General features: G+C 43.5%; 1 protein-coding gene across 8 annotated transcripts in view; it reads left to right on the top strand.

Annotated features, from left to right (window-relative positions):
• Positions 1-24,145, top strand: part of Sox5 (SRY-box transcription factor 5) — a 974,603-nt gene that overhangs the window by 197,728 nt on the left and 752,730 nt on the right. For 5 of the 8 annotated variants that reach the window (XM_052175238.1, XM_052175244.1, XM_052175242.1 and 2 more), the window contains exon 3: positions 6,872-6,943. The exons of 1 other annotated variant lie outside the window; for it this stretch is intronic. The gene's annotated coding sequence lies outside the window, so the exon portion shown is untranslated. Of the gene's footprint in view, positions 1-6,871; positions 6,950-12,682; positions 12,832-24,145 lie in introns of those variants that run through there. 2 more of the 8 variants (XM_052175239.1, XM_052175241.1) reach the window with 2 other exon arrangements.

Here is a 24,145-nt window from a genome sequence, read left to right as displayed (position 1 = left end):
GTGTGTATCCCTCCATCCTAGACAGAAAATGGGAAAGTTCTTGGAATTCACCAAAGGAAGCAGAATCCAGGACTTAATTTAGACACGTTACCACAGTGCCTCGGATTTTTGCCCTTTAAGATTTTAGGTCATATATCATTTTAGGAGAGTTCACAGGAAGACACTGGGAAATGTGCTATAGGCTGGTGGAAACTGTAAGGGCTGCCTTTCTTGTTGATTCTAAGGGAACAGATGTTCTCGGCTCACTTTGCATGATGCACGGAGGCTTGTGTCACTTTCAACAGCACAGGCGGCACAGGAACCCAGTATGTATGGAGAGCTCAGGAAGAGAAGTATCACTTAACATCGAGTTGAATTATTTAAACAGAAATATTTTTGGTAAAATATTAGAACTTTGAGACATATTTAAAGGATTAAGTTTCACCTATTATCACTCTTAAATACAAAGAAGGATGGACCCTCGTGTTTGTGGTCCCTTGCCGTCCCAGTGACCACCGTTCTGGTTGCAGTGAAGAGGTTTGTGAATACAGAAGCGCTCACTGCTGGGATGGGTGTGTCTCGGCGCGTAGATTGCTTGGCTGGCTTGTGTGATACCCTGGGTTCCATCTTGAGCACCATATAAAACTTATACATGCCAATAATATTAGTACGCTGGAGATAGAGGAAGGAGAATCAGGAGCTCAAGGTCATCTTTGGCTACATAAGGAGTTCAGGGCCATTCTGTGCCATGAGACCCCATTTCAAAATCATAATAGAAATAACAATCAAACCCACTGCATGTCAAATCCTCCATCTCTGTTTGTTAGTTTCTCTGTCTCCCTGTCTGCCGTTGGCTCAGATGGGTAGGGTAGAGTACTCAGATTTAGTTTTAAGGAGATGCCAGCCTTACCCACCAGTCCTGTGCCTGTCGGACTTCGAGAAAGGCCATTGACCAGATCATGGCCTGGTATATAAGTCCCACCCTGAATCTGCTGCTACTTGAAACGTCGCTATCCAATTTTAGTGCCTCTCTGCCTCTCAGTTATTAAATATACTTAATATTATACAAAGCTGCATATGAAAATTTGTACAAAACATCAAGAAGAAAGCTGTCTAGAACAACTATGTCTTTAGAAAATGTCTCACAATTTCCTCAAGATGTGTTCATGGAGAACAGTTATCCTTATGGTGGACCTAAAGTGTATCTGCTTCATAGCACTGTAAGTTGCTTCATAGACTCTGTTTTCTTTTGGGGGGGTCTGTAATTTTTTTTATATTTATTTTTTTATACTCCAGATTTTATTCTCCCCCACTCCAATCCACCCTCCAACTGTTCCATGTCCCACACCTCCCCCCAAATCCCCTGTTTCCACGTGAATGTCCCCACCCCCACCCCACCTGAGTTCTAAACTCCCTGGGGCCTCCAGTCTCTTGAAGGTTAGGTGCATCTTCTCTGATTGGACACAGACCCGGCAGTCCTCTGCTGTATATGTGTTGGGGGCCTCCAGGCAGCAGCTGGTGTGTTTGATAGATCTCAGGGATCCAGATTGATTGAGGCTGCTGGTCCTCCTAGAGGGTCGCCTTTCTCCTAGGCGTCTTTCTGCTTTTCCCTAATTCAACCATAGCTGTCAGCAGCTTCTGTCCATTGGTTGGGTGCAAATATCTACATCTGACTCTTTCAGCTCCTTGTTGGGTCTTCCGGGGTGTGGTCCTGCTAGGTCGCTTTTTGTAAGCTCTCCATAGCCTCAGTAATAGTGTCAGGTCTTGGCCCCCACCCCCTTGAGCTGGGTCCTACTTTGGGCCTGTTGCTGGACCTTCTTTTCCTCAGTCTCCTCTCCGTTTCCATCCCTGTAGTTCTTTGAGACAGGTTAGAGTTTTAACTGTGGAATGTCAACCTCCTTCCTTATTTCATGCCCTGTCCTCCTGCTCAAGGAAGGCTCTATAAGTTTCCTCTCCCCTCCCTCCCTTTGAGTCCCGAGAGTGTCTAACCTCCCAGGTCTCTGGCGTATTCTGGAGCACCCCCCCCCCCAACCTCTCCCAAGGTTGCCTGTTTCAATTCTTTCTGCTGGCCCTCAGGGCTTCAGTCCATTTCCCTCACCCAATACCAGATCAGGTTCCCCTCTCATCCCCAGGTCCCTCCCTCTCACCCCAGTTGTGATTAATCCTTACTTCCAGCTCAGTTCTTGCCCCCCTTCAGGATGTATATGTTGTAAGTAGATGCTTACATCTTGACCACCAAGCCTCTTAATCCAGAACCACTCATCAAGAGTTGATGGCATCGGATATAAGCGATGCCCTTTACTAATCCAATATTAGAACACGGCCCAATCCCGCTTAATCAGAAACTTAACGTTAAGTTGCGGTTGGGCAAACATCTAACACAAAGCCTAATTTATATTAGTGTGGGACATTCTGTGTGATTTATTGAATGCCGCACTCAAAGTCAGAAGCAGAATAGTTGTAAGAGTATAATTCTGTGTCACCATAAAATCAAAACATCATAAGTCACACGCTGTTGAGCTGGGGACAGTCTGTGGGCTTTAACTTTCAGGAGGAATCCCGTGCAGCCCTGCTTGTCACGAGGAGATGTGATTAACCTAAGCCTCCCCACATAACCTGTGTGAGAGTGAGTCAGCTAATCAATAAACCACTCATGAGAGCAAACCCTGACTGCTTTGAACTCATTATGTAGTCAAGGATGGCCTAAACTCTGATCTTCCTGCCTCCATTTCCAGAGTACTGGCACCAGACCTAGGAATCTGGGAGTGCACTATTTTCCTATATTTTGTTTAGGGAAAGTTCAGACACCAATCTGGTGCAGTTTAAATGCAACTTGATAAATTCTGTATCTTTAAGGTACAGTATTTAATTAGAGTTGGGGGTGGGGGACATCTATTTATACCCAAGGTTTTCCAAGTAAGAGTTTGATTGTGATACTCCATTGAATACATGTAGCATGTATAATATATTTAATATATATACTTATTTGTTTCTTTGTTTGTTTGTTTATGGTTTTTGAGTTGGGGATTTTCTGTGTAGCCCTGGCTGCTCTGGTACCAGACTAGCCTCAATCTCAGAGATCTCCTCGCCTCTGCTTCTCCCAGGGTGCAAGGCTTAAAGGTGTGTACCACCACACCCACCTAGTATAATTTTTCCTATTTTAGTTATTAAGAAGTGACATTTTAAAAAGTCCTATCCAGCAACAAATAGACCCTTGAATATGCTCCATCTCCTTGCCACTTGGAATAGGTAGAATTTGGCATATGGTCTACACATCAATAGTTAATGCCTCAGTGAGCAAATGGGCCTGGGTTGAAGCCGTGTAGGCCCTGTTTGAATAAGAGTACTCTGCGTTTTATGAAGAAGATATGGTACTGATGCTCATCTAGGGGTACAAGACAAGCCTCTACAGTACACATCCTGCTGAAATCACCGCAGAGCCCCCCTGAGAGATCCCAACCTCATTCGAACCACTTTAGGAACTCTGTGTTTTGTGTGAAATGTGCCATGGACACGTACCTCAGAAGAGATTACTGCCTCCTAGTTACATCCCTTTAAAAGGGCACAAGACCGGCCTGAAGTCACTGATCACAAGTAGATTTGATGTCTCAATATAACCTAGGAGAAGAGTTGAACAGGGAGATTGTTTGATTGTACAAGTAATAAGTATGGACTGGCACTTGGTTATGTTTTTCATTCGAAGGGGACTCGAGAGTCAACAGTACTGTGAGGAGCCCACGTGACTAGTCCAATATGGCCACCAGGGGCTTCTTATTTTCTACTTGAAAAACCGGAGAGAAGTCTTTTAAGATTGGTACTTTCCTATGTTTTTTTCTGTAAAAAAATGGTCACAAACTCAGTGGCTAAAATGATACCTAGACACTAGCTCACTGGTTTGCAGGGCAGGGCCTGGCTGCCTCTCGTCCTTGCTCTTCGAGATATCGTGAGGTTTGTAGTTCAGGGTGGAAGGCTCTGTTTTTAGTTGTAGATGCCTAACTACTACACTTCCAACTCTTCTTGTTGCAAAATTTACTTCTTTCTGGATGTAGGCCTGAGGCCCCTATTTCTTGCTAGCTAGATCATGTATTGCCTTGAATCTACCTTCTATCCCCAGCATTCTGCCCCTTCCATCCTGAACACAGCAGTGTTGGAAACAATTCTTTTCATGTTCCAGCTCTCAACCTTTGATCTCTAGGCTAAGATTTAAGACTCTTACAAGACTAGTCTAAGCTTCACCATACAACCTGCATGAGGGACAACTGTGTCACCCAATCGACCACTCACACCAACAAATCCTGCTCACATTCTCATGTAAAACATGCTGCATATGCTTATGAGGTGGGGAGAGCTTAAGGGCCAACTCGTAAGTCTATCTACTAAAATGTTATTAGTAATTTAATAAGAAAAATCTCAAATAGATTAGCAGCAAGTCACATGAAATAACCCAAGTACTTAGGAAAAGCAAACAATTTCATTAATATTTTATTATAAAGTCATTTGATTTTTTTAATGAAGTTACTTTTTAATATGTGGTCTTGGTCATTCTAATATATCTTCTGAAATATCACTCACCATTCATAGTACCAAGCAGCAACAAATGTGCAAACCCTTTTTTGTTCTGAATTTATTGCTGGGGAATTGGGGTTGGTTGCTGTTTGCACAAGGCAAGATAAACAATAACTTGTAATCTCTGTGCATAATCACCAGGCCACGGGTTTAAACCATGAGATATTGATGATCACTTGAGTAGTAAACGAAGTTACCTTTCAGAACTAATTTAGATGCTGTGGATCTACAGCAGGGGCATGGGCTGTTGTGACCAGCTGCCTAGGTAGTCACTCTAAAGCGAGGGTAAAGGGAGAGAGAGGAGGCCAGATGAATCTCACTCCTAACACCAATTGTGAGTGTGGGGGTTTCTACAGCCATGTTGGATTTCACAAATTGCTCAGATTTTCAGGACAAATTTTATAGACTGACAGTGGACTACAGAGGAAAGATGAAGAATTGAAGCAACCAAGAGAAGATAGAGGCAGACTCTGGGAAAGCAGTAAGCACAGGGCTTCCTTTACAGATGTGCAACTGACAGCAACATGTGATGAGCTGCACAGGGCCTTAGCAACAAAGGGAAGTTCACAGTCTTTGGTGCCCAGAGTTTGAGTGAAGACTTGATTGCATACCGTCCACAGGGTTGCCCTCTAGTCTCCAGTTCTTCCTGGATGGTGGTGTTGAACCAATGGCTTTGGTTTTAGCTTTTAATGGTTGCAGAAATTACATGTCCAAAGTCTCCATCACAAATTGCCTTGGTAGATTATAGGCAGGACAAAGCCTGTAACCAAATATACACCTGTAATGTTCAGGGTTGCAGGACATCACCTTCTAATACTGAGGGATAAAGTCATTTGTTTGAGGGAGATTCCTCAAATAACAAAAACTCTGCCTTGGATGTTGCTGTGCATGCTAAGATCACCTCATCTTTCTTTGACAAGAGCATTAGAAAGTCATCATATTTTGAAGATAGTTGCATTTGTCAAGACAAAGTAATTTACCTAAAATGAGCTCAACTCTAAAGAACATAATTCCAAATGCTTGCCTGCACTATGTCCTGAAAAACCAAAAGATGATTGCCCATTTGGGCTGTGGGTCAGATTAGAGCATCTCCCAGCATACATGGAGAGCATCTTTAGAAGTGGTTGATGGTTAAAGGAGAGATATACAACTTTACCAAGCACAGAGAGAAAATGTCTGTGGAGATGCTCTGATATAGTGACTACACTCAAGGCTCAGAGAAACTTCTTTAAGGACGATAGTGTGGTAAAATAGCAGGTGCCAGAGGTCAGGGGAGACTGCTCTTCATAAGCAGTGTCATCTAGATACAACAGGGCTGCTGCATCCATGAACTTGAAGCAGCTTTAGTTGCCTGTACGAGATCTGCAAAAGATCCAGCTAGTCAATATTCTTCTTGGTTGAAGGAGGAGTTCATGAGGCCCATGCTCTAACTTAGGAATTATTGACAGTTGATGAGCACTGAGGAAAAGAAAGTCAATTTTCTTCAGGAGTGTGTGTCCTGGTATGTCAACCATTGAGTTAGTCAGGCTTCGCTAGATTACAGGCTGCGATCTATTGATTCCCATGATGGTTTCCTTCTTATGGAAAGCCAAACAACCCAATAGTTGTTGAGTCCATGAGGCTGACTGTCTTAGCTGGTCTTCAGTATATGCCAGAATCCAGAGTCAGTAAGCTCTAATGCCAGTGAGAAAGTGAACTTGCCACCAAGAGTGAGGGCATGCAGGCCAAGAGCAAGAGCTTCCTTCTTCATGTTCTTCATATAGGTCACCCCCTGAAGGCATGGTTCAGGCTACGGGCAGGTCTTCCCACCTCAAATGATCTAGCTGCAGCATGAGTTTCCTTACCTAAAATGATCCAACCAAGAAAATCTCTCAGAATTATTCTCAGAGTTTGGGTTTTAGTTCCAGATGTGATCTATAGCAGTCGTCAACTGAGCTAATAGATGACTTCACATCCATGTATATTTAGGTAGTACTAATTTTGGACTCAATAGATAATAAAATAGGAGTTGAAGTTTGGTGTGGGGCACTGAGGACATTGTGGCAGGAATAGATGTGTGTATATTGGGGCAATATGATTCAAATACTGTATACTTGCTTGCAATTCTTAAAGAATAAAAAATATTCATTAAAGTAGAATGAAAATTTGGAAACCATTATAGTTGAGAATTTACAATAAAGTTGTCATCCAGTTGTGAGGAGGTGGGCTGTTTTAACAAGGCACTTTGCAGGAAAGAATGGTTACGTCATTGATCAGTGCTTTCTAGTAGAAGCCAGTCAGCACAGTGTGCGTTCAAGCACATTCATGGGATGTGTGTGTGTTCCAGGTGCTGTACTGGATGCTGTTGACCCAAAGATGATGATGAGGATGCTCCTGTCCACAAGGAGTTAGCAAGCCGGTAAGGGTATGTAGCAAGCTGTCAGCATGACCGTTGCCACTGTGCTGGGGTTAAGCAGGAAAACTCTTCTTCATGTATGAAATGTTTTGCTCAAGTAATTTGCCGCCATTTGGGACAATGGGTTTTGGACTGATGTAGTTTATGTTAAAGAAAGACAAGTTATTGATTGATTTCTATTTACATAGTTTTGTTAAATGATCAAACTCAGGATCAACTTTTACTAACTTGTGAAAAAAAATCCCTGTGCACGCACCCACCCCACCCCCACACACACATACACACACACACACACATACACACACACAGACCCATCATCGTGCTTGAAAGTCCTTATACACGTTTGTAAAGGAAGGCAAGGAAGAGATGCCACCTAGCGCTGTCCTTTATCCTTCATGCATTGACAATCCTTCTTATTGATTATCCTAGGAAGTGTTTGCCATTTATATTTTGATATTTCTCAGTGAAAGTGTATGTTTACTTTGGCATTACAACAACACTATACTAGTTTGCGCTATACAATAGGGTTAAGAACTAAACACAATAATACAATTAAACATTCTGTTTCACTCACTCAGAGTTGAATTGCATAGCTTAAAGCAGGAGATCATAATCAGAAGATAACATGAGTTAACTTCCATTGGGAATGTGTAGTAGTTCATGGTACGGCTTCAACAGCAGCAGGCTTGGACATAGCTAACATGTATTAACACACTGTCTGGATTAAGCCTTGCAAGCACCGAGAGCAGCACTTATTACTTAAATGTGTGAGCAATGCAGGATGGAACACATCTTTTTCCTTGGCGCTATGATTTTAATTTTTAAAAGTATTTAATTTCACAGGCCATATCCATCATCCTTACCTAGATAAATGCTGTGGCAATTTTTTGAATGAAACTCCCAGTTCCCTCAAGAAATTATGGCTACACTATAAATTTGTAAATGAAAGGCCATTTGTCAGGGTTATAAATATGAGTGGTTCCCGTGCTGATGCCCACGTAAACTCGAGTGGTTTAGTATCTGTTGACTGTTGTGAGTAATTAGTACCGTGGAGGACTGTGGATAGTGTCATTCTCACGTGGTGTCATTACGTTGCGTGGTGGAGACAGCACCATGCAATATTTTTGGAATATTGTGGCATTTCTTTGAGTTACTGCTGTCACAGGAAATAAATCAGCCTTAACGATAGACATCCCAAGGATGTTTATTAATCTATTCACTTAATCTAAAATACTTCCTCTTGGCATTTATAGATCCCACTCAAAGGAAAGGGGGCAAGCGCTTTAAACCCTGGCCGTTACTTTTCGGCATATCATAATTATGTCAGCCGAGTCCAGTCAGAATTGAAATCGGAATGCATGCATATTATTCTTGCTAATGTATATTACATATATTGGTTTAGCAAAATCAGTATTTTTTGTATGTGTCCAAATAAATTACCAGTCTGTGTCATTCCTCATGAAACATAAGAAATGGCTTTATATTGGAATCCTTCTTTTAAGTAATGTTTTTCTCTTTCCCTGATATGTGAAAAATACTCCTACATTGTGTATACTATGGTTGGGAAAAGACTCAGAAGCAGTGTATAGCATGTAGTTTTGGCAATGTGGATGGGTTAGGGGTGGGTCAATAGGGCAGGTAAGAGATAGCCAGGCAACATTAAACAGGAGTCAGTATCACAAACATTTGAGAGATGGTTAAAGTATGGCACACTCACTCACACACACACACACACACACACACACACACACACACACACACACACTACATATTAATAAGAGAGAAAAGCAAGATACAAAGCTAAATTCTGGATTGAACTATTGTGACTGGATTCCATTCCTACCCGTCTTAGTCTGTTAGCTACCATTCATAACACACACGGGCGGTTGCTGGCATCTTTTGGTAGCAAGATGGTGGCTGTAGTGTTTCTGCAATGGTATTATCCACCAAGGTATAAAAATCTTCTTTCCCAGTAGATGGATATCTCTCTTGATGCACAGAGTAACATCAATTTTACCTTGTCTGTAGACAAGGCATCAGGACTGCATTTCAGCAGAAGGGATTTGGGGAAAAAAAGGCCTTATGGATGCTGGGTGGTAAACATGGGGGTGTCACTACCTGAAAAATCACTCTGACAGATGGAAAGATGGACTGCCAAGTAAGAACAGGACCTGGGTCTGGATTCCTGGTGACCCTGTAAAAGCTAAACATGTCACCTGCCTATACTCTAAGCACTTGGGATGCACAGATAGGAGAATTCCTCGGATTCACTTGCAAAATAGTCTACATAAGCCTCTGATCTCTAGGTTCTGTGATGATGTTTATTTTCCCAATTATCTCTGAGTGGATTCATAAGGACTTGACTTGTGATTTTCTTGCTGAGGAATCAATTTGTTTGAAGAGGAAAGTCTCACTGTGTCACCATCCCATTCTTTTCCTGGACAGAAGGGTTCCCTTCCTCATGGCTGGAGATCTTTAGCCAAGATCTTCCAGAATCTTCTATTTATGACTAAAGTGAACTACCACTCCTTGAGTTTGATAGACTTGGTTATGAGGAAAGTCCCAAATTGGTGATCAGTGCTACCAAACCCCACCAATTAGGAGAGAAGACTGGCTCTCAGAGCCTTCCCACAAAAGCCGTGGGGTACCAGGACTTTTCAGATTATTGAGCGAATTAAAAACAGAAACAACCTCGACAAAATACCAAGTCATGCTGCTGGTTCTCGGTTCAGTCAGGAAGTCTGTGTCTCTCAGTCACTCTTGCGGAGCTTGACTCTCCACATCCTCCCTGTCAGCCTTCCTCACAGTGCGCTTCCCTGGGTCTGGAAAGCAGCAGGTAGTCCATCCATTCAGAATTAAGCTCAGTTGTGTTTTTCTTAAATATACATTCCTTTACCTGCTTTTCCACTTTAATTTTAACTTTAACCAAGATAGGGAGTTGCAGTATCAGTCTTCCATCCATCACGTGTAGAGAAGTCAGCTTTTGGAAGAGACAGAAGGTTATTCTAACCTATTAAAAATGCTAAAGTTTTTCATCATTTTGTCTCAAACAAGTCAAAGGATATTGGAAAGCCATGGGTGGAGGGGAAGAAAGCACCCTGCCCTGAGCCCTGTGGAAATGGAAGAGAACAGGCGCAGGCTGCTTCATGCTTTTCTAAGCGACACCCAGTTCAGCTGCCTGGGAGGTCTCATAGCTCATCCCCTGCGAGTGATTTTAAGGAACATATAGGGAAACAGAATTATTTTAATCCACACCTGAGAACTTAGGTTTCAAAAGATTTGCATTCTGAGTAAGTTGTGGGCTAGAATTTCAGAGAAGATGTGTGCATGCATTAGAGTTTCATTTCAAGATATGTGGGAGCATGCACGTGTGTGCATGCATGTGTGTACATGTGCATGTGTGTGCATGCATGTGTGTGCGTATGCATGTAAGTGCATGTGCGTGTGCGTGTGCGTGTGCGTGTGCGTGTGCGTGTGTGTGTGTGTGTGTGTGTATAATTATGTACATGCCATAGAGGTCAGGGGACAACACTTCATCTTATTTTAGACAGGGTCACAGGTCACAATAGTTTCCTGTGCCATACACCAGGCTAGCTGGCCCATGAGCTTGTGGTGCTTCTCCTGTCTCCCCGGGATTATTGTGCACACTACTGCATGTGGCTTTAGGTGGCTTCTCTGTGAGTCAGAGCATAGTGACCTGATTTTGTGAGAATCAGTGATGCCTCATTTTTCGGGGGTTTCGAGGACCTGTAGATCAACAGGGACTAACAGATGCCAAAACGAGGTTTTCCCTGCTCACTCATTTGAGATCTGTTCTCCAGTGAGGATGGTGTCAGACTCAAGTTCTTGCCACATCCCCAGCTTATGTGGTGGACATTGTTTTCTTGCTGAGGAGGTTAATATTTACCGGCGATGTTACAAAGGTGTGTAAATCATACAGCAGACACCTGCTCCTATATATGGGGATGCTGTTCGCCCAGCATGAATCTGAGATGTTTTCCATTTTGTCTTTTCTTTCTTTCTTTTTTTAAAAGCGTGCTTTCTTAAAAAAAATTCTCATCAGTTTCTGTGTGCAGAATTTAGGGAGAAACTTGTGCATTGGTAGTTGACATTGTTTAATGTGGTGATTTACAGTCGTGCCTTGTGTATACACAATAGGCACTTTATAAATTGGATTGTCCTAGGAGTAACACAGCACATAAATGTTATTGCTGTAAATTCTACCCTTGGCCATATATTTCGTCCCATGTCATCAGTTGGCTTAGAAGTGCCTACTATTCTAACCTGCTCTTTTCGACTCAGTATTGTAAATGCTCACTGAGGTAAGCCTAAGGTATACACAGAGACAATCAGACAGCAAAAGAACAGGGCCTGGAGGCTTCTCCCTGGTATGGCTCCTGGCCAGCCTCCACAGGTGACACCAAAGGGAGGGGGGAGGGCATACGACGGACCTGAAGGGCTATGTGCTAGAAGTTACACTGAACTGTTGTTATTACTTATGCCTGGTAATGTCAACAGATGAATGAGAAAGAAAATGGGGGAGAGGGGTAAAGCAAAGTGAAGAACACCTGGAGTACAATTATCAGGGTTCCCTGAGATCCTTCTCAAGGCAGGTTTGCATCCTCTATATAACATTAAATATGAACAAAAGAAATAACAGTTTTGTAACTGTAAGCAGTTTGATATCAGTCTATTCTGATATGTTTTTATTTGGCATACAGTAGATGCCATAATTTGAATTGTTGTGAATGAGACTGAGGAATGGGGATTCCCAGCTTCCCTGATTTTGCAGGGGGCTCATGACATCTTAGATAATGTCTGAATGCCAACGCTTGCCTTTTTATCCGCTGTGGTATCTCAACTGACTGTGATCTTTCTGAGCTCCTAGAGAACTTGAGGGAAATGCCACCATTCTAGAGTTGGCTCCTTTATTTCCTCTAAATCCCAGTACTGAGATTGCCAACAAGAGATCTGTCACTCAATCGGGCCAATCTGCTACCACTGAACTCTCGCCCCACTTTCTGGTTGGGCTTTTAAGATCCATGGGGTTGATCAACATGGCCTTCCTCTAAGATGCTGAGTTAGAGGGCCAACCCTAGCCATGCTCCTAGCTGCTTCTCGCTCAGCTGGTGCTGGGTCTCCATCAGAGCTGATTTGAATTGCCTTCTGCCCCAATCTGCAAAAAGCAGTGGTCTGTGAAGGAGCCAGTTATGTTCATTGTCTATGGTTTCTCCTAGTGATATCTCTAGTCTACTTCATAGGACAACCATTCTAGTCACTTCCCTTCCCCCACAACCCCTTAAGAATGAAAGTCTACACTATTGATCTGGTTACCCACAAAGTGAGTCCAAATTGGTTGTTGTAGTGGCCAGAAATACAAAATTGGTAATTCAAAAACCTAGAGGTATCCTAGCTAAAATCTCAGCAGGATATGCCCGAATGGAAAGATGATAAGGCCGGGTCTGTGCTGTGTGTGACCTGCAATCATAGGTATCATTTATGCGGCTGTTCCCTTAAAGGCACGGTAGGGAAAAGCTCATTTATCAGATCTACAGCAGTCTTCTGGTGTGTCCACGGCAGAGAGCGTGCACATGCGTGAAACCCCAGATTTGCAGGCAGTGTAGTCAAAACAACCAATTTGCCTACTGACTTCGTTGATTTAACCACCCACTGCCAAACTCTCTGGAGGAAATGGGGATGAAAGGCTGATTAGAAGCTGTCTGGCTACTGCTCTGTGGCCAAAAGATTATCTGAGAAGTTTCCCGTGGCATCATCAGCTTCCGGAAGGGGGCTCTCCATTTGCTGTCTGTCTGTTGGTCTTCAGGATTGACTCTGTGCACCTGGAATAGGGCAGAGTCCACCCAAGACTCGCTCAGCTGTTCCACACTCAGGTAGGCGTGGGCTAACATTCCAGGGAGGCTCTTCTGTCAGTCAAACTGTGGGAAGATTCTAGGCTACACAGGGTTTCAAGTTTCACTTTTTTCTGTAGAATTTTAACTCCCACTTAAGCCTATTACTCGATGATTATAACTTATTGCTTATTAGAAGAGTTCAGTATTCTAATAAAGAAAAAAACCATACAACTTAGATGTGTGCTTACATGCACATGCCTGTGTGTGCACACATATGTTGGTCATCATTATTCACAGCAGGACACTTGATGCAGCTGTCCTCGACATTTCCCCAGTACATAACCTCAGCTACAGTTTTTGTATGTAATTTGGTTTCCAACTTACTATAAACCCTCCGAGAAGCAGGGAGCATGAGTACACCTGTTTTATCTTCAACAGAAAGAACAGTAGCAGAGGAAAACTGAATTATGTAATTTATCACAGCTCAACTGCTATTGAAAGAGAAAAGTTGTATTTGAGCCTAGGCAGAGTGGCTTGAGGACAGATTCACTCATGGGCTGAGGAGGACGGATTCACTCATGGGCTGACTTCCCTGAGTATTTCGCACCAAAAGGAAGGCAGTGGGCCGTAGAATTTCCACTATGCACTCAGGCTACATTGAACAAATGGCTGACACTTCTTGAGATGTCCAGTCAACAGCGATAGACCAATCTATGACCGAAAAGGAGAAAGCCATGTACTCATGAATCTGAGGATATGACCTCAGACCTTGCTTTTACTGTGACCACAGGGAGACAGCTCAGGTCCTGAACCACACATGTCTAGTGTCATGTGCTCTCTCTATACTTGTTACCCCCATGGCCACCATCAGGAAGGATGGCGTGGCTGTCTTCTGTGAATATGCATTGAATATCCGACTCTGTTCTCTTGAAGAGGCATATATCATGTTTGTTTTAGAAATGAGCAAGCAATAATTAGTGTTCAGGGGTCTCGGGCTAATCTGGAAGGCACTGTTACACTCCATTTAACACCAAGGTTGGACCCTTCTGCCTAGAGCTCCCCACATCCCGATTTTAGAAAGGTCATTTTAACAACCTCGGAGCTGTTAAGTACTTGGTCAGAACTGTAGCAGCCACTCACTTCCAAACTGAGTATGTAAAACAGCACAGAGGAAACACCCAGGAGGCCGTGGGATGAGAGCATTTGTGTAAACTAATAATAGAGTTCGCCTCTTCGGTTCTAGCTGTCTGTGTGCCCTGTTAATAAGACGGCACTTGCTCCACTCGCTTCTGCCAGGCTACTCGGTCCCAGGATCTCTCTTGCTTTGTGGTAATTTAAGCACATCCCCTCCCTGTTGACAAAAGGGAATTCTATGTGAGAGAAACCTAGAAGGGGGAGCTCAGTCAGCTAGCAGGATTGGCAGCAGAGAAACTCAACCCCACAGGTGGCCCCACAGCAGCACCTCAGAGGACAGAATTCCACTGCACTCTGGAACTTGGTCTTTACAGATATTTTTCTATGCCTGGAACATGTGTTTTCGCGCTATTTCTGTTAGGGAATAGTGACATCCCGTGTGAAGCAGCCTAATTGCCTCTGTAATTAACCTATTTGAAGAGGAAGTTACACAGCAATAAAGGATCACTGAGCACTGAAAGGGAGGATTTTGCCTTAAAGTAAGACTCCAGCTTTACAAAAAGGCATGGATAAGATGAAACTGAATTCCTGTTGTTGTTGTTGTTGTTGTTGTTATTATTATTATTATTATTATTCCATTCCCTTCTGCTTCCCCCTACTTCTCCTGCCCTCCCTCCCCTCCTGCTTTTCTCCCTCTCTTCTTGTTTCCATATGATTCCATTAACCTGTTCCATTTTTAACTCACCACCTTCTTTTCTATCTTATTAGATAAAAGTTTTGCATTGTACCTACCACACTTTACTAGTAGAAATTCTAGTTGTGAGCCTAGAATTGAGGAAAGATGGAAATGTCGTCAAAAGAGGCAAACATTTGTTTCTAGGTGACTCTGATGTCTTCCTGCCTCTGGGCCAGGATATGCATGGTGTTGTCTTGGCCTTCTGGTCTGAAGACAAGAGATCTTTGCTCTTTTCTGTCTCTTGAGAAAACACATGTTGAACAAGTTTAGTGAGAGGGAGAACAGGTAAATGTGGGAGTTTCTCCTGAGTCTATAACTCTGTAAAACTGTGAGAGCCTACCATAATACACTGGGTTGTAATGGAGAGAGTGCATGCTTAGAAATGGAGCCCTTTCTACTGCACCTGCATTGCATGGCTAAGGTACAGCAGGAAGAGCTCCGCCTCTTCCGTGCCGAGCTGTGTCATGTGAAAGCCAATAAGACCAAAGCAAGGCTGACTTCAGCAAAATGGGGAAAACCTCTCTGCTGAGCTTCCCTCTGCAGGAGGAGCAGATCTCGGGGCATTATCCATCCCAGATCTCCCACAACTCTCCCGTCCTGTAACCAGGATAGGCCACGTAACCTATTCAATATCCTTTAAATGGGATAAAAGTGCTGTGTGATCATGGAGATGGTTGCGCTTCGAGGTTAACCGAGCCGTTTTCTCAACGGCTAAGTTATGCAGCTTCCCTAGGTGTTCAAGAGCAGAGGGACGGGTGAAAGTGCACCACGTGCCCATAATGAATTTGTTCAGCATGAAGAATGAAGTCAGGTCATTTGCATGAGAGCCAGAGCGACTGGACATGATCTACTGAATCAAGACCATCTAGAAAGGTGGGATCGCATGTTTTCCCTCATGTCTGGGTCCTGCAAAGTAGAGCTGCATGATAAATGTATGTACTGATGACTCAGAGGGAAGAATGAGACCTTAGGGGAACACAGCAGGCTAATAGGAGAGGAGATCTGGAAGATGGGCGTGCTCACAGCACACTAGATACCTTCCTGCAGATGGCCTTATGGACTCTCGTCTAATTAAGCTGTGTTATCATGGCTACATTGGCAAGTTGAGTCACTGAGATTGCTTGTCGCATGCTCTATCGACATGGGAGAGCTGTGTTTAAAGTCCACTGCCGAGAAGAAATCCACTGTGAAAGATGTGAGAGGTTTGACCCCAAGTAAACATCCTCTGGTGAGTCAGAACGGAACCATTTTCAGGTTTGAGCTCTTAGTGAGTGTGGGTATTACTACCATGCCTCAGTTTCCACCTCTGTAAAACAGAGACAATAATTCCACCCTACCACCAAAGGTATCAATGAATTGTTCCCTAGCATTTATTCCTCTGAATAGTGTCTGTAAGTAAATGCCAAATAAAAATAATAATTGTAGCTAACACTCAATTAAACAAACTGTTCATGAGTTTATTATAAAGGAATCTAACCTCCAATGTCCAAACTAGCCTTCAAATGGAATTACTTAATATTTATTCTCATGCTCATTCATCCCGTACTTAATAAATTGAGATAGTTTCTTAATGTCTTGCACAGACTGGTGTAGAACTTGCTGTGCAGCCTAGGTTGGTCTCTAGCTAATGGGTATTCTCCTGCTACAGCCTCCCAAGTTCTGAGGTTATAGTTGTCATCATTTTGTGGTGGTCGCTTTTGACAACTGAGGAAGCATTATTTGGGGGAACAATTTAGGTAAACAGGCAAACACGACAGCATGAAGACTCTTCTGCTGTGCATTGTGCTTGTGGTTAACCTGATAGACACTATTGTCTGTCAGTCTACGAAACAGGCCCCTTATGAAAGGAAAAGAACCCTCAGTTCTAAGCAGATTGTCATTTATTTGTGGCAGTATTTTGTGTCGTTGAGGTGTTCATTTTCATATGGATGTCTCATCTGTCTTGTTGATGACCTCAAGAATATAGATGATTACATGAGTAAAGAATTAAAAAGCATCCTTTGGAGAGTGAGTCGGTCTCTTCTCCTTACCACAAGGTACTTTGTGCAACCTTCCCTTGACGATTTCCGAGGCTCCTGCTGTATGACACACACGAGGGCGGTCTTGAAAGCATGTTCATGACTGTGGTAGTTTCACATCTGTGGCTGGGATAAAATACCCTGGCAGAAATGTCTTCAGGATGAAAGAGGTTTATGCCAGCTTTCAATTCCAGGTTGCACAGTCCATCCTTCTGGGACAGTCAATATAGCAGCAATGTAAGCCAGCTAGGGCATAGCACATCCACAGCAGCAGGAAGAGACCCATGCGTGGGTTCACCTGCTGGGCTCAGCTTTGTTTCTGCACCGTTAGACCAGCCTACAGGATGGTGCCACCCACCATGGGCTACATCTTCCCACAGCAGTTACCTTCCTTAAGACAACCCACCCCCCCATGGACCTACCCTCAGGGCAAGCCATTGTAGACAGCCCCTCCTCAGAGTCTCCTCTCAGGTGACTGTACATTGTGTCAAGTTAACTAAGCTGAGTTGTGCCTTCCCAGTTGAGGACTGGGTATGTTGAGACTCTTCCTGCAGCTATGGCATCTTTTCTACTTTTAAATACTAGTTAGTATTGCTCTAGTCAAAATTCCTGACAGAGACAACTTGAAGAAGAAAGGGTTTGTTAGGCTCACAGTTTCAGGCTACAATGGTGGGGAGAGCAAGGCAGGACAGGGCAATTCATGACAGCTGGAGTATGATCACACCACAGTATGATCACACCACAGTATGATCACACCACAGTGGACCAGAGGCAAGGAGTTGGGGGCGGAGGGGCCGTCAGGGTTCCACCCCTAGTGTGAGCATCTGCAAGCCGGGCTGCCTGATGGGTCTCCCAAAGTGACCATGAATTGGGGAAGAATGAACCTCAATTCTGAGCACTGAGTGGGGCCCTTCTATGGTCAAACTGTAAGACCCTCCATTAGGAAAGGCTACTCTGCTCTCTACACGGCTCAGAGCTGTCAAGGGGCTTCTAGACCCGGAGCTCAGGAGGATTCGGGGTACATGTGGATTCTCTTTCACAGCTTTCATAGAAAATGGTTCTTGTGGCACAGCACGTAGTGAACAGCATATAAAAGCAGTGGAGACTCACAGCTGGGGCCAGCCTGCTGGACAGCTTTCCCTGTCTGGGGTGCATAAACTTGTGACTTTCCCCTCGAGCCCTCTCCTTCATGTTAGTGGGGAGAGAGAGAAAGGCTGAGAACCTAGGAAAGCCGTCCACCGCCCTCCATCTTTGCCCATCACCTTCTCATCTCTCAAGATAAAATCCAGAACTCTGAAACAGTACATGATGCTTGCTATCGTCTGACCTGTAGACCCTGACAGCACTTGCCATGCACAGGCAAACATGGAGAAAGTATCTGTTCCTCATGGTGTGACATAGGTTGCAGGGACCTGGCCTTTTAGTCCTGCTACTATCAATCCAGAGAGTCACTGTTTAGATTATAGTGCGCCTCATTTTTAAAAGCTACAATGGGTGAGGCAGAGTTAATACCAGGTTGAGAGTGCTTGCTGGTCCCACAGAACACCCACATCTATATCCCGGAACCCATGTCGTGCAGCTCACAGACACCTGTAACTATGCTTCTGGGGTGTGATGCCCTCCTCTGGCCTCCATGTGCTGGTGTGTTTGTTTATGCATGGGTATGGCTCTGTGCACATGTGCACACACATTTTAGTAATCTCTGTAAAACAAACAAGTCTCCATTGACTATAGGGCATGTAGTAGTTATTCAAAGGCAAATTATGAAGGAAGGGTGTGTGGAAACGAGAAGCCCTTGCACACTCTCCTGGTAGGAACAGAGGTGTGCTGAGTCTCGGACCCAGGCCTGGGCTGCAACCGAGCCGAGGTGACAAGAGGGTGACATATCTCCTTAATATCTGTGTTTGGCAGAAGAGATGAATGCATACATCAGGAAACAATGTTTAAGTGTTTTATTTCCTTATCTCAGCCTGTCAAACTGTCAGTGTGGTTAATGGCCACCAAGAGAGAAAGAGAGCTCAGGAGAAGGAGGAGGAAGAGGGGGAGGAGGAGGGGCAGGAGGAGGGGCAGGAGGAAGAAGAGAAGGAGGAGAAGGAAGGGAGGAAGAGGGGAAGAAGAGGAGGATGGGGAAGAGGGAAGGAGGAGGGGAGGAGGAAGGGGAGGAGGGGAGAAGGGGAAGGAGGGAAGGAGGAGGAGGAAGAAGAACAAAGGGAAAGAAAGGTGCTTTGGAATATAGGAGAAAAGAAACAAGGACACATTTGCTGATTCTATGACAGGATGGTCAAGCTGGACCAAAATCCCTCATGGCATACATCTCTGCAGGCAGATGTGTGGGCAGCCTCGCTCCCACCACACACCCCTGCCCTGCTTCCCTAGTGTCTTCCACCCTGCTTCCCTGAGCTTTGATCTAGGCAGTTTTACTCACTAATTCAGCTGGATTCTTGATGCTTACAGGACGATGTTCTGTTAGAAGGCTGATCCTCTATTTTTCTTGATTTCTGAAGTTTATTATCTTGTTTATATTCTTTAGAAAATGTAATGTTAATGCTGTTTATGCAAAATGCTCACTCTTGTATCTAAAATATCTCGTTTTAATCCTTCTGAGTGTCTTAAAGTGATCAAAGAATTTTGAGTCCATTACTTTCTTCTTTAAGTGCACATGTACACACACACACACACACACACACACACACACACACACAGGGCAACATGACATGCTTACCTCTGACATTTTGCCTTTAGGGTTGCTAAACTGTTTTTAATTTTTAGAAAATGTTCAGTACATCCAAAGGAGCTGTATGTTACAAAGGGGAAGTATTTATAATGAATCTTTTTTGAACTGGAAATAAGTTGTTTGTCCTTAGAAATAGAAAAATCTCTTGTCTGTCACCTCTTGGTCCAATCCTGGATTGAAGACCTCTGACTTGACACAGGCAATGGCTGTTTTCCAGAATGGACACAATTCATTACTGGAGGAACTAAAAGTGTTTAACTGGAAAATGCACCTTTTAAAATGTCCATTTTCAACTTTCGATATGTAGTCTAAGTCAAGAAAGATAGCCTGTGGCACATCCCTGGCTTACATAGCATACTTTAAATCTTGCCAGCATCAAGTCACCTGGAAAAATGTTAAAGTCTGGACTTTCATTTGCTTCACTTTCCTGCATGTATATCAGCATGTATGTGTGAGATATGCTTCATGCTCACACTGACACCTGCTCTCCCTGCTTTGATCAGTTATCAGCCAGCCTCAGGACCACACTGCCACTCTTCTTGGGAAGAACTCTGAAACACTTACCTGAAATTTGGGTGATTAGCAACTCTATCATCCATGGGGTGAGCAAATCTGAGGCCAGGAGCAAAATTTAAGGAGCAGTATATTTTCAAGTCTATAATACAACTCTATACAAAGTCTAAAATCTTATGTCTGTATTGTATGAATGAGATTTCTAAATGTTTTGAGTTAAGATGCATGTGCAATACACATATACCTACATGCATGTGCATACATACAAACTTGCATATGCACATATACACATACATGCACATATATTCTTATAGCCCATACCCATGCAAACATGCACAACACATACATGCACACCTAGATATGTAGCTCTTCCTCACAGGAAATGATGACTCCATTTTCTGAATACACCATTTGATGAAGAGTGGGAGTTTTTTTCTGTAGAAGATACACAGATCTCAGATCTGATCCCATGAGTCAGGGTGTCAGATATTTGTCTTGACACATTGGCACATCATGCTGGAAATAAAGGTAACTAAAGGAGCAAGAAACTAACTGGTTTTGGGTAAGGACAAATGTTTACTGTTATGTAATTTTATAGGATATTATATTATGTCCTCTATGTGCTAGGCGACTGCATGTTGATGTTCCCTGACCCCTGAGCACATTTCTTTCTCCTTTAGTAGCTAGACATTCATGAAGAACTCTATTCCATACGTTCACCTGTGATCCTTTTTCAAAGATCTCGCGCCTGTTAATGAGACCTGAGTAGACTTCTGTGGCCTATTCTTCAGAGGTCATGTTCTATCACTGGTGTTTACAAAACTTATCTCAAAAATGGCCAAAGGCCAGCTGTTTGAGAGAGATCAGCTAGAGAAAGAGTTTCTCCATTTGTTTGCTGCTGGTGAGTCTGAAAATATTAAGGAACTACACTGAATTGTCTATGAATAATAGGGAAGGTATATAATGACGGGAGAATGGGTCAGTAGATGAAGTCCTGAGGGACACAATGGTTGGCTTACTGGCTAAATAAAACCAATGCACATGTGTGTGAAATGACTCTGAATAGAGGAATGTACTAGAAAAATGCAGACTTAGCAAAGTTGAGCAGTGAGTGTTACCACAGGACTCTTTTCCTTACCAGCTATGACTTTACAGAGAAAGTCATTTGGCAGTGATCTTCCTGCAAACCCACCGGGTCCAGTCAACGCAGCCCCCAAACTCCAGGACATCAGTGAGTGAGGAAGAACAGCGGGTGTGGTGAATGAGTAGAGTCAGAATTGGTTTCTCATCAAATAATCAACATATGATCTTTTTCCAGCGCTTTTATAATGAGACAGAGAAAACTATTTTCATTTTTATAAAGAAGGATTAACAGTAGGAGGAAAGGACAGAATAAGTCTCCTCTACTGGAAATAACTCTCTTCTATGGAATCTCATGCTTCTCAAAAATTCCAAGATCTGAGCCTTCTGTAGAAAAGCAGGGAGGAGCTAGGAAGGAGACTTCTGTATGCTCCAGAGGCTTAACAACCGTCTGGCAGACGGCTCCCTCCCCTTAGCTGACAACTTCCCCTTTGGCCGGCTAGAGAATCTTCTGCAAAGTTGAGAGAGCTGTAATTTTACATATAACTATTTCATTCAAGACATTTAATGACCCGGATCACTGCAAATAACCATGGTAACAGGTGAGGAATCAAAGATATTTAATTTAATTGCCACTAAAAGAAAATAATCCATAACTCTTCATTTCCAATATGTACATGTTATTTTCTTCGTGCATTAATTACCCAACAGTTAGACAGAGAGCACCTCGTCATGGCCCTGAGACTAACCCCTTGCATTCATGCAAAGGCTTTCTCTCTAATAACTGATCATTATAATTTCTTACCTCAGCAGTTTCGACTGCTGAGAACGGAGGAAGGAGTGTTCATTCAATTGACATTAGCAATTTTTAATAACAATGAAATGATACTTTAAGTAGAATGAAAGGAATTAAGCTGTTCTTTCAATTGCTGTACCTGAGGCCACTCCAATCCTCCTCTCTCTGAAGCAGGCAGTGATCTGTGTCTGCTTCCTGGGAGAAGGATTCAAAATTTCCCTCCATTTCTTCCCCTTTACCAGGAGTTAGTGGAGTATCCATGTTGAACACTGGTTAGGATGTAGGAATGTATTGCAGAAATGTAACTAGGTAATGCTAACCATCACTGCTAGACATAACAAATATTTTACTGCATGTCCACTATCGGCCAAGGCTTGGGCTACGCTGGCTCTACAGTGGTTAGTGAGCTAGAGTTAGAGTATACACAATAAGACGAGAAAGCTTAAGGCTTTTGATCCACTTGAGGATGTTATGCCAAATGAAACAGGCTGTTCCAGTGGGACCAACCCTGTATGGACTGACATGTGACTCACTGAGAGTCGTTAGAATCCCAGAGACAGGAGCTGGATGTGGTTGTGAGGGTGTAAGCATCTAGGAGAGACAAGGAGACACTTCCTGTTGAACAGGCACAGGGTTTCGGCTTTGCTAGATGCAAACATTCTGGGGATTGTTTCACAATGTGAAGCTACTTAATAAAATGGAACACCATGTGGAGAAGTGGTAAATCCTTGTTACATATCATTTTACCATTTTTTAAAAATGAAAGGAATTATGGGAGGTTCTAGAGTAAAGAGATCTTGAGGAAGGAACTGAGTTTTAAAAAGTAACTGGGCAAAGATATCTGTACACAAAACACATGTCACACACACACACACACACACACACACACACACACACACACACACACACACACACACATGGGATGAATAGTTAAGGAACAGAACATATTAAGCAAAAGGATGTCGGATTAATGGCCTCCCGGCAGCAGCTGAGCTGGCTGGGAGGCAGAGAGGCTTCTCCTGAGCAGGACCAGTGAGCACGGAAGGAGGCTGACAGGGTGCCAGCGTTCCTTTTGGCTGTATTTTCTTTGTATTTTAGGATTACTGCCTTTATCCATCTTCACTGCTAACCAGCAGCCAGCCCACTTATTCCTGGCATGGTTCAACAATGCAATATGCACATTTCACTTAGAGGAGAATCCTAGGAGATGGGTTAACTATGTTAAGTTCGAAATTACCGCCTATTGGTTTGACATCCGAACCCAGGACACAATACTTGCCCGTACTGAGTGTGGATGGCTGGAGCTGGCTCACAGTGTCACGGGTTTTGGTGTGTGGTTATATACACTATGGCATATACGTCCACTGGTTCCATGAAGCTAGGCCTGCGGTGAGGCTGCACATTGTGGTAGTGGCCCTGTGAGGAGAAGGAGGCTGTTCCTGTACAGAGAGAGTAGGTAAAAGAAATGTTGGGAGAGCCAGTGTGACATCTGTCCTCCAGTGACGCTGATGTCAGGGCTCAGAAGGTCCCTTTACAGGCAGCAGACACAGTCGCCTCTGCTGGAAACTGACCATGTCAGGGCTCAGAAGGTCCTTTTACAGGCAGCAGACACAGTCGCCTCTGCTGGAAACTGACCATGGCTAGCTGTTTAAGCTCATGACGGGAACTTCAGCCTCGTCACACCCCGGGCAGGTTAGCATACAGCACTGAAGACTATGCACTTGGCAGGCGTCACCCTTCCAATGTGTCTTAAGTGTGTGCCCAGTGCAAGAGCTGGTGAAAATCACACGCGTACCTCATCGTTGAAATCCTTCCTCATCCACTGATTTTCTTCAGTGGAAAGGCCACAGTGAAGTGTGCTTCATCATGAATTTAATGACCCTTTTGAACACTGTAATGACTGTAGTTGGTGACAGTGTTTCCTATATGACTGTGAACAACAGACTGATGTTTTAGTCAGTGATGGACCATGTCTCTGAAGGGTGTCCCATAGGATACAACATAATGCAATTGAAATATTTCTAGTGACACCCAGCTACTGTGAGGCCACTGCACAAGGCATTCATTCAAGCATTTGCCCGGAGGTTAGTGTCAGCAGCATGAAAGGACAGACAATTGTGTACAGTCTATGATAGTTAACAGGACATAACATATACATATATGTTACACACAGAGACACATACACACATGCACATACACATACATATGTACACACAGAAACATACATACATATATGCACACACATACACACACACTCACACATAAACATACCATAGACACAAACACTCACACATGTGCACACACATACACAGCACACAGAGAGACACACACATGTGCATACA

Source organism: Apodemus sylvaticus, chromosome 2, assembly GCF_947179515.1.
Source record: "Apodemus sylvaticus chromosome 2, mApoSyl1.1, whole genome shotgun sequence".
In the NCBI taxonomy this organism is placed as follows: Eukaryota; Metazoa; Chordata; class Mammalia; order Rodentia; family Muridae; genus Apodemus; species Apodemus sylvaticus.
This window is presented reverse-complemented; position numbering and strand designations above follow the sequence as displayed.